Below are 15,877 nucleotides of genomic sequence, written 5' to 3' on the forward strand. Positions count from 1 at the left end.
TGGCTATCCAGCGTGGTGGCTATCCAGCGTGGTGGCTATCCAGCGTGGTGGCTATCCAGCGTGGTGGCTATCCAGCGTCGTGGCCATCCAGCGTGGTGGCCATCCAGCGTCGTGGCTATCCAGCGTCGTGGCCATCCAGCGTCGTGGCCATCCAGCGTGGTGGCCATCCAGCGTGGGGTGCCTTGGCGAGGGGGAGGAGGGCTCCCTGCTGTATGCTTGGCCATCAAGTGTTAACACTCGGCTTACATTCACATCAACAGTACATGCAAATAATATGTCGATAGACTCCTAGCTCTTTTTGTCAGTTAATTTTTTTACGTGCGATTAAAGGACAATTCCGGCCCAAAAGGAACCTAGGGGTTTATGATACGTGTACCGAGTCGGCCGTTCTCTGGGACATTTTCATGCCAATCGAATTTGTCCCACCGTAAACCGCTGATTACCTTATAACGCTAGTAGTCAGGGCATGGAGGAAGCAAAAATATTTTTTTTCTGTACCCCTAACAAGGCTCAAAATAGCACTCCACTTCCAACGTAGCATAATGAGGGTCCCTACATGTAAACCAAACACCGTTTGTTAAACTGCATGTAAACGCAGTGTGATATGTGGTTGAAAGATTCAGAAAAATATTATATAAAGAGTAGTAAAGCTTGACTTAATTACAGTTTAAAGTACAAACAACTCCAATGTGCAGGAGAAAATACGTGTTTCCATTTTGCTTTTTATGTAAGAACACAGTTAATGCAAACTAGCTGGACCAATAAACATATTAAAGCAGCGTCACCATCATTAATCCTTGAAACAACCTGAAAGCTGATGCTTAATGACACACAATAGGTTCACATTCGATCATCATGTAAGAGAGGTACTTAGATTTATAGCCAAGAAGTAAGCCTACAATGTTGTAGTCTGAAACCAAACAGAAGCCAGTGCAGAGATCTGAGAACACATGCTATGGGATTAAATCTAGTCTTGTCACGACTTTAAATTTAGCTGTAGTGGGCCTGCATTTGACAAGAGAGACTAACAATGACATACAATTATTGAATAAACAGTATATAACTGAAAAACATGCATAAACAAAACTATCTGCATAATAAAAACTTACTGAAAGACCCCCTATCCTAGACTACAGTAAATTTCCGATAACAAACCTACATTAACCAAAACTTCTATGTAAGTGAAATCCTTCCCTTATTATCTGCGTAATTACCATGTTTTCTGCAACTCTGAGCATGTGTGTTGTTATTTAGCAATGTCAAAAAAGAAAAGCGATATATACATTAAGATACATATGATGATGGTGGAAGGGGTGGAGAGAGCTTTGTAACCATCCAGGCCTGAGGAATGTGTCAACTTGCTGTCAACTATGTGTTGCTTTGTCATGGGACCGCAGAGCACTGGAAACACGTAAAGATGCCTTTTTCACACCTTCGACTCCTTCCTCCCTCCCTCCCTCTTTCTCCCACAGCCCCTCTCCTCCCCCTTCTTCCCCACACTCACACAGTGGCAGCAGTAGCCAGGCCAGTGCGAGTGCAGCTGTGACCAGAACAATAGCATTCCTCAGGTTTTAAACGCCTGGCACTTAGATTCCTAACAGTCAAATTCCTGGCAGGGAGAAGCTGGGGGTTGCTATAGGACAACGAGAGCTGTGAGACGCCTTGTAAGGAGACGTACAGCTGTAAAGCGCTGTGTGATTTGTGTTTTTTATGAGAAGGATGGATGGGTTCACGGGGGGAAGCTCTTTTGTGCCACCTCACGTCCTCTTTTCCTCAGACGAGACATTTCCAACACTCCGATTGAAGCAGTTTAGTTTGAGAGGCGTCCTGCTGCTTTGTCCGGGCATCATGTGTCGATAAAGGCACCTGTTAGGTCAACATGTGTGTCTTGTAATGCGTTTTTGGCACATGTGGTGCCAAAAACGACACAGATGTGTTGAAAACAACACATTAGTTTTAAGAGTGTTAAATGAGGTGTTAGCAAAGGAAACAAACAGGGATATGTTGTGTATGTATGGCAGTCAGGTACAGTATATCCCATTTTGCATATTCTCCTGTCTAACATTTTTATCTTTCAACCAGTGAAGAAATGGATCTTTCAACAGAGAAACAAACAAATAGTGTTGTTTCTGATCTAGCTAGTTTGCTTCTTACATAAGATGTTTTACACGTCTATATACAGGTTTTTATTAACACGTTTCTTTTCTCCAAATTTTCTCACAGTTTATTCATCTTTTTCCAACAAGAATGCCTTTATTTTGAAATCCTGTGGATAGGTGATTTTCAATGTTAGTCAGAAAAAATGAAAAGCCCAAATGCTGTGCTCCTTACTTCATGTGTGCTTCCTCTGGTGGCTTCATTGCATCACTGAGCTGCACAACTATCAGCCCATCTGAAATAACCCCAAAAATAATGATTCTCTCATTAACCACGCCTGTTTCACAATTTAAATATAAATGAATCTAATTTAGAAAACCTCGGCCATGATGAAGGAGACTCATTTAGAGGCAATCTAAAATTAATGAGGGCATCTAGAGAGATAGAGACAGAGAGAGAGTGGAGAGGGGCCCTGCGTGGCTTAACAGATACCGGAGTTAACAAGCTACTGTACTTTAAACACTGGAAAATCCCCATTAGTTTTAAATTTAACACACTACTGTACTCTGAATGCAAGCAAAAGAGCTTTAATGTTAGTTCAAACACATCATACGACGTCTTTACACTGACTCTTGGCCTCTAGCTGTCAAACTTAATCAGACTCTGCCTGGTCAAACAGAATTATAATATCCTGGACATTTTTTTAATACAATGACATGTGAATATGTTTTGCATTTTTGCAGGAATCAAACCTGACACCTGAATGCTTTCAGATTTGCATTCACAGTTAAACTTCAATTTCCTGTATAGAAATACAGAGCTAGCAGAAGATGTAAAAGTTCCTGATGATGGATTCTGCTTCAGTAAAACTTCCAAATAATTAGTTTTGCAATATATTGGACTATTTCCATTTTAACATGGCAGCAAGGGTGACACAAACCATTAAATCATGCACACATTTCCTTATTTTCAGGCTTTCCAATGTTCTAAATTATGTGGAAAACCTATATATTTCTAAAAAATATGAAGTATGTTTCGCACCTAATTTTTCACCCTGCAAGTTTTGCTTTAATCGTCTTGTTCTGTTCTTTTTAAACAACTCATTTCCACCGCCATTCCCTCAGCAGCCATCCGAGTGGCTGCAGCAGATGCCAGCCAGCTCCCACAGTGACTGTTTGGTTTTGCAGGTTTAATTCCCGATGGGTTTGGGTCCAGAGTGATTAGGCTGAGACCTAAAGGCCAGCCGGCTTGTCAGGTGTCTCCACACATTAACGTTGTTCTGCTCACACCCTGAACCGACAGCACAGTGAGGCAGAGGGGGAAAGAGAAACACTGATCTGGCGTGGTGGGAGGCACAAGGGGGTGGAGAAGAATCGTATTGCTCATGTATTAAATAAGACTTAAAAAGAAGTTTTCTTTGTATTTGTGTCAACTGTTACCTTAAGGGGAGTCCTTTAAAATAAGTAGGATATCAGTGATGTTTGAAAGGTAACATGACAGCGTCGTTGTCTTAGAGAAGAAGAAAACCAACCTGGCTAGTGACTCATTTTGACTCATTTACATTACTACATTTTCATTGTAGCTTGTATCTTTTCACCTTGACTCATAGTATCTTGACTTTCAACTTTGATGTCTTATTGTGTCTTGAATCATAATTCAAAGTACAATAGGACATTAAACATGGGACATACTGTAAAAAAAAAAAAACTGTTACAATTTGTGTTAAGAGTGTTAAAAGTTGGACATAAGTTAGAAAGCACAATAATGAGAATCCTTTTATTCTAAATCAACTAAAAGGATTCACATGTTTTTCTCAGGAAGGAAACTGGATTTCGAGTATTGTACATTTAAAAAAAATCTGTCGTGATATTATTGGTTTGAATTGGTATAAGTCTTAAAACGACACCATCTTCCAGGAAGTAAAATAAAAAGGCTTTTATAATGCAAGACCACAAAAACCTTTTAAGTGGAAATTTAGATGTTTTTTTCCCTTTCTGATGACTTTTAGTTCCAGATTTTTTCTGCTAGTAAAAGCAACAGACCGATGGATGCTACCTCAACATTTTCTTTAGCCTTTAACCCTAAAGCCAGCTGAGTAACAACACAGCCGACTTTTCCCTGCTGGATTCAAATAAACTTGCATTGTGTCTATGCACAAACAACTTCCTGTATGCAGACGTGCAGCTTGTTAACGGGGGGGGGGTTGACCAAAAACAGAAAAAAGAAAAAACTCTTCCTGCTTCTGACCTCCAACCCTATACTACCCCACCCACACCCACCGCTTACACAGCATGGTGCAGCAATAGGGGGGAGGGGAGATGGCGTTAGGCTTTGTAGTGTATTTGTGTGTATGTGTGTTAGAGAGAGTGTGTGTGAGTGAGGGGTGATGCTAGGGTTTCAAGTAGGGGGGAAACTTATGTCCTGGTCCGAGGGAGCTGAGGAATAAAGTGGAGGAGGGGAGATGAGAACCTGCTGAGAGGGCAGCCTATATACACTCCTCCTCCTTCCTGCTATACCTCTCCCTCCATCCCTCGCCCCTTTAAACCCTCCTCCCCCTATGTCTCCATCCATGGGGGTAAAGTACATTACATGCTTGCTAATCAAAGTTCCATTACAAGTTTGGAGGGAATAAAGCAAGACACCCAAGTCTTCTTTTTTCCTCTTCTACCTAGTTCTGTGTCTCCTTCGCTCCCTGCTTCACCAAAACTCTCTTCACTCTTTAACAGTGTGTAGCCTTGTAGTGTTACTCCAGCCACAAAATGCGTGGGATACACCAGTGACTTGGTAACATGTAATGCCAAAATCATTTAAAAAACAAAGCACCATTATGTTTCCTGAATATTTATAAAAATAAAATAAGTTTTTATGTCTCAGCCCTTTGATCAAGACAAACATAATTTGAATGAATTTACAGCCCTAGTTATCGCAATGGCTTTTATAATTGTCCCCATGATGGCACTTTGCAGCAACAAGTCTGACAGTTGCACAAATTGTAATAGAAGTTTGAACAACTTGACAGGTTCATGGAAATTTTGACAGTCCATCATAACTAAAATGTGCTCGATTGGCCCTCAAAGTCAGAATTCCATGTAGGAGACCCTTATTTCAGTTGGATGCGTCTACTCCATTTTTCTTTTAAACGCAACACATGCTTGACACCTAAGCTTGTTTTTCCAGTAGTGTGGTAAGAAAATATTTAGGGTAATTCTTCCAAAGGCTGAGTGTAGAAACGACAACAAGGTCATTTAAATCAAAAGAATTTGTCCACTTAAGCACCAAAAGAGAAACATACCTGGACATGAAATGAAATGGCAATAAGAAAGCAGTGGCAGAAAGTTACATTTTTGGTGTTCATGTTTCCTAACACCTGCAAAGCATTCATCAGAGGTGGAAAGTACCTGATTACTTTTTGAGAAAAGTATTGTAATTTGCTATATTACATCTCCCATTGTAAAAAAAAAAACAAACAAAAAAAACGTTGATTATGGAAAACCGAGAGGAAGAAAAAAAAAACGCGCCCGGAACCACTACTGTGACAAATCAGCATCTAGGCTGCCTACCAGGCACCAAGTCCTTCTCTACATGGGAGAGATCCCTCCACCCCGTTTTACAGTTGTTTTTAATGTAACTAGGTAACTTTTACTTAAAGTACATTTTAAATTAACTACTTCTTACTTTTACTTTAGAAATGTTTCATCAAAAGTATTGATACTTTTGAGTACAATATTTGAGTACTTTTTCCACCTCTGGCATTTATGATTTAGAGGTATGTATACCCCATGTATGTATACCCCACAATGCAAATTGCATGCAACCTGCTAATTAGCATATGAGATACAGTATGTTGTGTGCAAGACATTTCGTGTGTTGGAAGACGAAACCTTATGGGGTTTTTTTTTGAAAGGGGAAGAGTAACTCTAAAACTCAGCTGAAAGTTGGGCATGATCTCCAAAATCATTAGGGCTAGCTTTCAGCAAAATCACATATCGGCTAAATCATTATAGTCAAACATGGAAACATTGGCATGGAGTGACTTCCATTGATTCTACTCCTGTCTGGTTTCATACTAGATTGTGATTTACAAGCCACTATCAGCCAAACTAACAGAAGCTCACATGGAATACTGGGCTGACTCGATTAAGCTACAAAAGCCCCTTCAGAGCTCTGTGGTCTGCTAACCATACAGGGGATCAGAGGATGAGGTCTGCACAATACCACAGTAACACACACTGGATCTACTGTACACAATATATGGACTTACATATTGAAACTGATACCCATACAAACACAAAAGACATAGCAGAGACAGTCTTACAGGGGTAATTAGCCATGAAGCCTATACCAAAGCTTAATTACAAATGTTAAAGAGCATGAGCTGTCCTGGCATAAACAGAGAGCTTTTGAAATATAGTGTCATGTTTTTTGTTTTTTTGTAAATTATTATTTTGTATAAGCAACATGTTGGTGCCAGTTGAAAACGTACTGCTTACAACGCTTCCTGCCCACTGAGGTACTGACAGACAACTGTACTATTTACCAACCCCAAAAAAGCAGAAGTTTAACTGTTATGTGATACTACTACTGCTAGTAATAATGTAATAGTCCCCTCTCTTTCTCTTGTGTTAATGATTGGTTTTAGTGGACACCTCTATGAGTGTAGATATTTCAGGGGATTCCGTTCGGGGAAGCCTTAAGTCACCAGTTATAATCATCTATTTCTACACAATTTCATCTCGCCCTCCATGCTCCAAACTCCAAACTCCCAACTCAATAGATTTAATAGATGTTTTCAGGTCATAGCCATTTTGTCACCTTTAGCCAGTTGAAACTAGTTTATTATTAGTCAGTATTACTTTCTCCTTTGGCTCCATGTTGGGTTTTCAGTGCAGGTATTCGGGTTAAAGCTGTTGGATTTTAAAGCTATTCGCATCAACTTGTTTTTGTTTTGAGAAACTTGTATATTGTTGCAGTTGCTGCTGCAGCTTTTGGTTATCATACTGTTTTGTCTCCTTGGCATAGCAAATGTAAGGGAGGGCTGGCAGGGAGACTGACTACTTCTCAAAACTCATTCCTACTTCCTCTGGTTGTAACAAGAGTTCCTTAAAAGGTTGTGGGTCCCCAGGTGATGTGGCCCTACTAGTCTACTTTTGTTTTGGGCCTTGGACAAGGTGTACAATCTCGATGTCTCTTAAGATTTCTCTCTGAGCTAGCAACATCATGTCCCGCAACATTAAAATAAGTCAGTAGTAGTAGTAAATTGACAAACCTGTGTGATAACTCAGGTGAAGGAGAGAGAGAGTTAGAGAGCGAGAGAGATGTTCTCGGTCCCACACTGAAATCTGAGATACAAGTGTAGCTGTTGACTGAAGAGTGTGTGTGTGTGTGTGTGTGTGTGTGTGTGTGTGTGTGTGTGTGTGTGTGTGTGTGTGCGTGTGGATGAACGATGAACAGACAGCGTTGTCCTCGAGTCAAAGAGCTCCAGTGGCTAAAACCCCATCGGGCACCCAGACACACACGGACAGGTGATACATCATGGATGTGAGAAGGAGGGGAAACTGGGGAGAGAGAGAGAAAAGAAGGGATGGACAGATGAGAAGGAGGTGAAGTGGAGGCAGAGGAATAGTGGTAGGGCAACTGGAGGTTGGGGAGGGGGGCGGGCACCCAGCTGGTGACGGGGGAGCAATAAAGAGCAACGGACTGTTCACTTAGTCCAGTTTATTCATGTATTTAAGAAACGGTGAAACAGATTTAACTCTCAGAAAGATGCTCCTTCACTTTCCATTGTTGTACTATCAGCTCTTGTTACTGTTGAACCACCAAACAAAGAGTGTGCCATGTAAAGTGACGTTGTCCTTTGACTGTCTGTTGATACTGAAGATATGTCATGTCAAGGGGAAAACATTTTTGACTCCACTTAATTGCCCCAATGTAGCAGGGTCAAACACAGGAGACATACAGACTTAAACATTAAAACCACATAATTAAAGATTTGTAAACACAAGCTAAAACCCCCCCTAACAATGACATCATCATCCAATAATTTTAAAGGGTGGACTACTCATCATCAGTTAACTCATCTGAAGAATGTCAAAGCGTGACGGCATGGAAAACTAAATCATTTCTCAGCCTGTTTGACCTGGTCTTCAGTAACCTCTGTTCTGAGGAGAGAAGCTCAAACTTAAAAAAATTCTTCGCATATCACCCTCAAATTATGAATCCCCCCTACTAATTTTTGCCTTCAATTTGCTTCCTTATTTTTTTGTTCCATGCCCAGAGATTATTTGTTTTCTGCAATAAAAAAAATCATCTTGAAATACTCATCTACTGCTTATAAACATTCAAAGGAGATTTATTTGATTTAAAAATATCACAGATTCAGAAAGTCCAAACTGGAAACTTTCTACTACATTCAATGGCCTTCTAGATAGACTCTGCTCAGTTGTCATGGTGTTTACAGACTGTATTTTAATGGATATGTGCAGATTAGTAGCTGTAAGATCATGTGCATACAGTTTGTATCCAGCACAATTCAATAATTCAAACAGAGTAGTTAACTGCTTATTTCAAAACAGTTACCGGTGGATGACAACAAAAACTTCTCCAATATTACTCAAAATCAAAGAAGTAAAAATGATTTGTCAAAGTGAATATCACTTGAAAAGCTCTGCTTGCTAAGTACGTATTGGCAACACAAAACGTCCTCAAGAAGCAGCTTTTTTTGGGGGCTAGAAATGCTTTTTAGAAGACTTTCTAAAAATATATGGGTATAATAATTTGAACAAATAAGTTTTGTCATAGAAGGATGCTGGATTTAGGCTAAAAGAGGTGTAGTTTTAGTTAAAAACCATGGCAGTGTAGCATAAAGTCTTGGCGAGATGAGATGGGGGGAGGAAGGGAGTGATGGACAGCTAGAGGGAGGGAAAGAGAGAAGGGGGATGAAGGGATGAGGGAGGTGTATAGGGCAGCAGAAACTTCCCATGCTGGCCTCCCAGTGTGGCTACGTAATGAGGGCAAGGGACACAGACACACATACACAGACACACACACAGACACACACTCGGGGCTGAGCATGGCCCCACGGCTGATTAGCGGCACACAAAGGCCCCAAACAGAAGTAGCAGAGGACGCACAATGGGAGCAGGGCCTCAAGGCGTGGTTTACTTCTGCCCTAAGGGAGGGGGCGAGAGAGGTAGAGGGACAGCAAAAGACGAGAGAGTGTGTTAGAGAGAGAGAGAGAGGGGGTCCCACTGAGCTGGACTGGCAACTGAAGGGGAGGGAGGAAGGGTAGGAGGGAGGGGAGAGGGTTCAGTGGGGTTAGAAAAGTGACAGAAGCAGAGAGGAGTTTGGTTTTTGTCCTGATAAAGACGTGCTGGGTTTCTACTGAGTTCTATTTGCAGTGACTGTTGCATCAGGAAACCAGATGAATGGGTCAGTGTCACGGCTGTCTGTTCACTCTCCAATCCAGGGTCCCATCCACCTGTTCTGAAACACATTTACAAATATATATATATATAGTATTCTGATATCTGCTTCAACTTTCTTACTATGTCTGGCAGTGTAGGAGAGCTCCCAGACATTAGCACGTGCCTGCACTTCCCCATAAAACCCCCACATATAAAATAAATAAAAGAAGCGGCAGACGTGAATGTCACATGGTGTAGGACAAATTAAATTCATGAAACTAACATAACGTGCCAGAGGCAGCAATGCAACGCCACAATTTACCAGGGTTGGGTGCTTCTTTTAATTATGTAATCTTGTTTTGCACACTAATTCCTTTACAATTGGCAGAACATTTGGATTAAAAACATACTCATGATTCACACTTTATCAGTGTTTTCATTCAAGTATTGACCCGATCTACTTCATAAGGCATAGAACTGGATAAACGGTGACAATGAAATACTTTTTATTCCACAATCACTCCTCTGTGGCATATGGACACAAAATAATATAATATAATATGAAGATAGCTTGGCAAGACACTGACATCAACATTTTAGGACCCAGTGTGTAGGCACCACATAGTAAAAGTTAGATATCTTCGTTATAATGGGTGTTTTCGTAACTGCTATATATATATATATATATGTGTGTGTGTGTGTGTGTGTGTGTATATATATATGTATATACAGTGTGTGTGGGTGTATATATGTATATATAGATATAGGCAGTAGTGAAATGGAACTAAGTACAGTTACTGAAGTATTGCACTTAAGTACAATTTTTAGGGACATTCCTTGAGCATTTCTATTTTATGCTACTGCAGATTCCGATTATTAATACAAAATATGAATCAACTAATAAATGAGTATTATTATGGTATAATCTACCCACCAGTATGATTAAAATTAGCTCCATCTTTACGAGCTTAACATTAACAACATAAAAATGGTCACTCTTTAATGCAACACAATAATTCAGTGATATAATACACGTTATTCTGAAAAGTTCTGCATAATAAGTACTTTTACTTTTGGTACTTTAAGTTTAAAGCAATGATGAACAGGACAGCAGCACAAGACCTGTCATTTTTTTAAATGATGATGGTTTGAGTTATTGCTACCACTGTACTGTATGTTAAGGGCTTTAAATCATCCCAGCGGCTCTTCGCATAGATTACTATCTACATCTTTTTACAGAGAATGAATATTATATGGCAACGACTAATGAACACAGCCTTCTTTTCACAGAGGCGCAGCGGCTGCTGTAATCTCCGCTGTTCAATTAGCAGCGCTGACCGGGACGCCACCTACACTTCATTAACAGGGAGGGGAAGGTATGGAATTAACCTCTTTCTGTGTTTCTTCTCTACTCTATCCGACTGTTTCTTCTTTTATGAAGATAAAAATGAAACTATTCCAAATTAGTTTCTCTGTATCAGTTAAAACATGATTTCCTCTTATTTTGCCTTTTAAAGTGGAAGCTTCTGGAATATTTAGGAAGAGCAACAGAAGGAAAGAGTGAAAAAAATTGGGGGAAGGGGGAATAAATCCACAAAGACAATTTTCCTGTTTTTCCAATTACTTAATGCTATTTAAATACACCAGAGCTCACATACACACACACCCACGTGCACACACAGACACACACACACACGCACTCTAATGGAGAGGCTCCTGAAATAAGTCACGCAGTAATTGTATTTGATAAATCATAAAGGGAGCCCATCAGAGGAAAGCTAGCTGTAATAAAATGATAAAATAGACAATTATGAAAAAAATCCCTGGCCTTTAATTTCCTAAACAGACTCTGGAGAGAGGCTTTTGGAGAGCCGGTGTGATTTGACGAGATGCTCAACATGTTGTTCCTCCTCTTTGAAACTTGGGAATCACAGCACAGGCCTTCGAAATGCGTCATATCTCCTCATTTAGTTTCATATGATGTGAGAAATGTCCAGCAGTGAACTTCAACTCCTTTGCTGCAAAGTGAGCTCTATGTTGATTACTTTTTAACTTAGGACTTTGGTTTCTCGGTTGCACCTCTAAAGATCACATCTTGTTTGTTTATTCCATACAAAAACTAAAGTGCATAAACAACAATTTGTGGTTTTATGGTGCGAGATTTCTTGGCCTAACACCAACTCTCCTGTCATCACTGCCATGTTGCCAGCTAAGCAGCAGAGACTCCAGGGAGAGTGGAGTTTAATCTGACTCTCAGGTTATTTTCCAAAAATGTCAAACTATCCCTTTAAGTTACTTTTGAATTAGTCCTTTCCACGAGGTTTTTTTATATTATTTGTCAACCTACTGTATTATCATATCAATCTACTTCTGATGTGATTTAGTTCATATGATAATATAAATTATATATGAATAACAATAAATGATCAGTTATACATGAAGTATGTGTGTTCCACACAACCATTCACATGGAGGTAATAAATGGCCATACCAATTTAGTTATTTAAAAAAAAAAAATTTTTTGATTATATTTATTATATAGACACAAGTGTACATGCAGTATATATACAATGTACATATATACAGAGAGACAGAGAGATAGGGCAGTCAAGTCTTGCATAACAATGATACAAACTTCACTCACTATTGTCACAAGATCACATTAGCTCTTTGAGGCACCGTTTTTTTTGGTCACGGTTGTGTAAAAATCACTTTTCTCACTGTGGTTCTTCTGGCTGAGACAGCCATGACCGTGTGAGATCTGCACCACAAAGAGTTAAAAGAAAAATCTGATCTCTCGGTTCCTGGTGTAAATGCAGTCAGACTGTGTGTAGGGAAGGTGATGCTGTGTAAAATAACATGGAAAAGGTGATTTTCCACTATAGTAAGGTTTCCACACTGCGTTTCCCCCAGGCAGCAGCAGAGACATGATTGAATTTTGTGTGTGTGTGTGTGTGTGTGGGGGGGGGGGGGGGGGGGGGGGGGGGGAGTGTGTATGTGAGGACAATGATTTGACATACACCTCATCCTTTTGCTGTATCTTCATTGGTTTGTAATGTTTTCTGAATTAAAAAAATAATGTTTTACATTGACTATTTTCACAAATGCAAACACCACTTTTCCCCCTTTATTCCTGACAGAATAGACTTTCTGGAGAGTTTCATATTACAGCAGTGTGATGACACAAGAGTTATTACATTTCTTTATCTTAACAACACACACACACACACACTAAGGTTGCTTCTCTGTCTCCCTGTAGGTGAAACATCCAGCCAGTAGGAGTACAGGAGATGGGAGTGGGAGAGAATGAGAGCTTGCTGTCAGTAGTCTGAGCCATTTCCAGGTGAAGCAAACTGAACTTATCTGAACTGGAATGACCTGAACTGAACTGAAACGAAAGCTTCCTCGGGACAGGACACACGGTTTTCTGAGGTTTTGGTAAAAAGAATGTTAATGCAGAGGGAAGCCTTCAAATAATACAGACGGACGCCTGCTGTCATGCATGTTGTGTTGGGTGGTGGGGGGTTTCCTTTCGGGCTTTCCTGTTAATTCACATTTACATGATGGTGTAGGACAACTTTCTCTTGTGTGCACGTGGTCTGTTTTATCTTATTTTCTCAATGTATCATTAACACAAGGCAACTTTTACATCCCTATTAAGTTTATTCCATATGTAGGTTCATGTACCTATCTGAGAAAGTATCATGGATTATAGTCTTAAAGTCTTGCATAATACAGACGCTTTAATACATTTTTTAACAATGTGAAAACAATGTTACAATCTGAACGGAGTCTCTTGTTGTGATGAAGCCTCAGAGAAATTTCTTGTCCACATGGCATTTGAAAATCTCACTGCACGCAATTGGATAACACTCCGACCAATCACAACAACACACGGGGTGACGTATCCAGAGTCCAAAGCGGAGCTAACTGGTGGATTAAACTAACGTCATCTGTTTAGCTCGCCTCTGGCCCCGCCTATATGAGATACACTGACGTGATTGGTGCAGCTCGGCTACAGGGGCATAGTTAATGAGCAACATTACTGGATGCGAGAGTAGCTCGCTGAGCCAATTCAAATTGTCCTATCACAAGAACTCTGGATTTCCTGGGTAGCAGCTTTCATATGGATCTAGGCAGACGGACATCTTTTGGACGGCACGGGAAAAACAAACTGCAGAATCCAAGGATGACAAGATGAAACACAAATGGTGTTATGTTGCTATGGTGATGTTGTTTACAAAGAATGGGATAAAATATACAACATTTATTTTGTGTCCATTTAGAAATGCAGGTGGTTTCTTCTAACATCAACGGTAGAACTAAAGTTCCAATCAGATGATTTAGCTACTAGCTAATTGTTTTCCAGATAGTTTCTCCTTGTGTGAGGGAGCCACGCGACATCGGGCTCTTAATACCGTCACGGAGGATGGCAAACAGTTAAATATTTTAACTTTGGACAGCGATGCCATCGACCGTTACCACTAGTCTCTGCCGGCCTCAATTACTTTTACCGCCCTACTCGCGTTCACAACAACTGTTTGCTTACATGACTTAAAAGTTTGATATCAATGTCAGCCCCCCCTCCCCCCTTTTTATTGCAGGTTTTAGTAAATACAGTTAAAGTTAGGTAAATATAGTTAAAGTAGTCTAACACTTAGTTAGTCTTTCTAAAAATCTGAAACATGTTTCTGAGGCTTATATATATATATATATATATATATTTCCTACACATTAAATAAAGACTTGATGCCGATGTCGTCCTTAATGGGAGTTTGGACAGCATGTTACTTTTATTACTACCTGGAATGTGAAAAATGTGAATAAAGTTGTCTGTTTTGGTTGATGTTTAGATGTGTGCTTAAGACAAACCAATACGCTTGAGCAAGTGTTGTTCTCTGCACACACACCCACACCCACACACACACAAACACACACACACACAGACACACACACAAGGACACAGAGAACAGTAGCCCCTAGCTATCTGCAGCAGTGAGTGTAAATGATCGCATAGCTGTGGTCATAACTCACAGCCATACAGGCTACTGATGGAAGCTGACACCCAATGTCTCTATGTGCGTGTGTGTGTGTGTGTGTGAGAGAGAGAGAAGGGGGGGGTTAGTATCTGTCATTTTAGACTCTTCATGTCGCTTCCCTTCTGTCTCCTCTCGTCTTCCTCCTCCACCTTATCTTCGAGGCCTCGGGTGGTGAAACTGACAGACCAACACCCGCCAGCCCGCCTTTTCCCTACACACACACACACACACACACACTTTTGTTTGCCCACTCTAGAACCCCATTAGTGTGTTTAAGCTTATTGATTAGGTCTTGTCTATTGATACAAATCGGGGTGATCCATCACTGATATCTCTGTTTACTGGGCGGAGATGAGTTGATATTGATTGATGGACAGATTAATCAGTAAGCATGGTGAAGTGAAGAGCTGGGACACACACACGTTTTATGATAATGGCTGTATTTTCACTATGGGCTATAATCAATCAAACAGACCTTGTTTTGTTGCGTACTTGTTTTTTTGAAGAGCATATATTTTTTTAGCATAGAAGTTCAGCTGTTTAAGACAATGCAGTTTTTCTTTCTGTTAGACTTGTGGAAGGCAGTGATCGCCTGTATTTACTGTAATCACACAGATGTCTCATGATACTCATGTCTCATGTCACATGCCATGCTTAAAAGACAAAACAAACCATGTAATATATTAGCCTGACAGATTGTACCATACATGTGTTTTACTGCATGCATGGCGGCTACTGTAATGGCAGAAAGGTGTAGGGTGCTCAGAGGCTTGTTGTAGAGCATGTGAACACACACACACACACACACACACACACCCACACACACACAGACACACACACACACTGTAATGAAAACCTACCCCTTTAGCATTGTGAAAACGCCCTTAAGCTCTCTGGAATACTCTTTCTCTATCTCAGTATCACAAACACACACACACCAAATGAGATAGAGAAATGCTCTAACATTATTATACATAGATTATATTATATTGCAGTTTAGATACAAGGTTAGTGATAAGGCATCTCTCTTCTCACAAATAATTGCCAGATTTCCTCCATAGGCTTCCCCTGGCTGTTGAATGTTGAACAGAACGGAGCCATTATTAATGTTATTAGTAACACTTGTGCTTTTCTTACCATGACAAGTCAGAATGGCTGCTGTAAATTGGCATACTGTACTTAAGTACAGTAATTGTACTTGTTTGAGTGTACGGCAGTACTGTGTTAGTATTACTATAAAAAAAACTGGCAACATATTACAAGCAAAAGTGATGAAGGAAATTTGGGGAAGTATGTTCAATAGTTACAGAAGACTAAACTGAAAGTGACTCTGTCTCT

At 40.2% G+C, this 15,877-nt stretch overlaps 1 long non-coding RNA gene across 1 annotated transcript in view; it reads left to right on the top strand.

Annotated features, from left to right (window-relative positions):
* The window catches only part of LOC117950044, a 77,973-nt gene extending 65,034 nt beyond the window's left edge, over nucleotides 1-12,939 (top strand). The window contains exons 4-5 of the long non-coding RNA XR_004657792.1: nucleotides 10,791-10,876; nucleotides 12,760-12,939. This is a non-coding gene — a long non-coding RNA (uncharacterized LOC117950044). The remainder of the gene's footprint in view (nucleotides 1-10,790; nucleotides 10,877-12,759) is intronic.
* The last annotated feature ends 2,938 nt before the right edge of the window (nucleotides 12,940-15,877 follow it).

Source organism: Etheostoma cragini, chromosome 9 (assembly GCF_013103735.1).
Source record: "Etheostoma cragini isolate CJK2018 chromosome 9, CSU_Ecrag_1.0, whole genome shotgun sequence".
NCBI classification, from domain to species: domain Eukaryota; kingdom Metazoa; phylum Chordata; class Actinopteri; order Perciformes; family Percidae; genus Etheostoma; species Etheostoma cragini.